Source organism: Canis aureus, unplaced genomic scaffold (genome assembly GCF_053574225.1).
Source record: "Canis aureus isolate CA01 unplaced genomic scaffold, VMU_Caureus_v.1.0 ptg000427l_RagTag, whole genome shotgun sequence".
Lineage (NCBI taxonomy): Eukaryota > Metazoa > Chordata > Mammalia > Carnivora > Canidae > Canis > Canis aureus.
In genome coordinates, this window is record NW_027554612.1 from 28,754 (window position 1) to 30,906 (window position 2,153).

General features: G+C 38.3%; 1 pseudogene; it reads left to right on the forward strand.

Annotated features, from left to right (window-relative positions):
* Positions 1-522: 522 nt before the first annotated feature.
* Positions 523-1,477, forward strand: LOC144310115 (18S ribosomal RNA; annotated as a pseudogene).
* Positions 1,478-2,153: the final 676 nt, after the last annotated feature.

Here is a 2,153-nt window from a genome sequence, read left to right on the forward strand (position 1 = left end):
CGTACGTACACGTACGTACACGTACGTACACGTACGTACACGTGTGTACACGTACGTACACGTGTGTACACGTACGTACACGTGTGTACACGTACGTACACGTGTGTACACGTACGTACACGTGTGTACACGTACGTACACGTGTGTACACGTACGTACACGCGCAAGACATTAAGTTAACTTATACAAACCCCCCTTACCCCCCATAAACTCATGTCATCTATTATACACTTATTTATGTCCTGCCAAACCCCAAAAACAGGACTAAGTGCATACAATACTCACAAGCTTTATTTAAATTGTATACAAATGTATTGCTACTCTAGTTAACTTAACACAACAGTCTTACACGCATTCGATCTCGTGGTCTATCTATAGATAGCATCCCCTTTTTTTTTCCTCTCATATTTACTATGTATTTTATTTATTATACACACTACAATTTCAGTATAAGTTAATGTAGCTTAATTAATAAAGCAAGGCACTGAAAATGCCAAGATGAGTCGCACGACTCCATAAACACAAAGGTTTGGTCCTAGCCTTCCTATTAGTTCTTAGTAGACTTACACATGCAAGTCTCCACGCCCCAGTGAGAATGCCCTTAAAATCAGCAGTGATCTAAAGGAGCAGGTATCAAGCACACTCTTAAGTAGCTCATAACACCTTGCTAAGCCACACCCCCACGGGATACAGCAGTGATAAAAATTAAGCCATAAACGAAAGTTTGACTAAGCCATACTAAAAAGGGTTGGTAAATTTCGTGCCAGCCACCGCGGTCATACGATTAACCCAAACTAATAGGCCCACGGCGTAAAGCGTGTTTAAGATACCTTTGCACTAAAGTTAAAACTTAACTAAGCCGTAAAAAGCTACAGTTACCATAAAATAGACCACGAAAGTGACTTTATAATAATCTGACTACACGATAGCTAAGACCCAAACTGGGATTAGATACCCCACTATGCTTAGCCCTAAACATAGATAATTTTACAACAAAATAATTCGCCAGAGGACTACTAGCAATAGCTTAAAACTCAAAGGACTTGGCGGTGCTTTATATCCCTCTAGAGGAGCCTGTTCTATAATCGATAAACCCCGATAAACCTCACCACCCTTTGCTAATTCAGTCTATATACCGCCATCTTCAGCAAACCCTCAAAAGGTAGAATAGTAAGCACAATCATTTTACATAAAAAAGTTAGGTCAAGGTGTAACTTATGGGGTGGGAAGAAATGGGCTACATTTTCTACCCAAGAACATTCCACGAACGTTTTTATGAAATTAAAAACTGAAGGAGGATTTAGTAGTAAATTAAGAATAGAGAGCTTAATTGAATAGGGCCATGAAGCACGCACACACCGCCCGTCACCCTCCTCAAGTAATAAGACACAACCATAACCATATTAACTTAACTAAGACACAAGAGGAGACAAGTCGTAACAAGGTAAGCATACCGGAAGGTGTGCTTGGATTAATCAAAGTGTAGCTTAACTAAAGCGTCTGGCCTACACCCAGAAGATTTCATTACTTATGACCACTTTGAACAAAAGCTAGCCCAACTAACCCCAAACTTAAGTATCACAGACATATAAAGTAAAACATTTAGTTAAATAATAAAAGTATAGGAGATAGAAATTTTAATTGGAGCGATAGAGATAGTACCGTAAGGGAATGATGAAAGACATCTTAACAGTATTAAACAGCAAAGATTACCCCTTTTACCTTTTGCATAATGAACTAGCCAGAAACGACTTAACAAAGAGAACTTAAGCTAAGCTCCCCGAAACCAGACGAGCTACCCATAAACAATCTAAAAGGATCAACTCATCTATGTAGCAAAATAGTGAGAAGATTTGTGGGTAGAGGTGAAAAGCCTAACGAGCCTGGTGATAGCTGGTTGCCCACAAACAGAATTTTAGTTCAACTTTAAATTTACCTAAAAAAAAACAAAATTTTAATGTAAATTTAAAATATAGTCTAAGAAGGTACAGCTTCTTAGAATCAGGATACAACCTTTATTAGAGAGTATATACTAACATCACCATAGTTGGCTTAAAAGCAGCCACCAATTGAGAAAGCGTTCCAGCTCAACAAACAATATAACTTAATCCCAATCATATTACATCAACTCCTAATTATACCTCCTGGGCCAT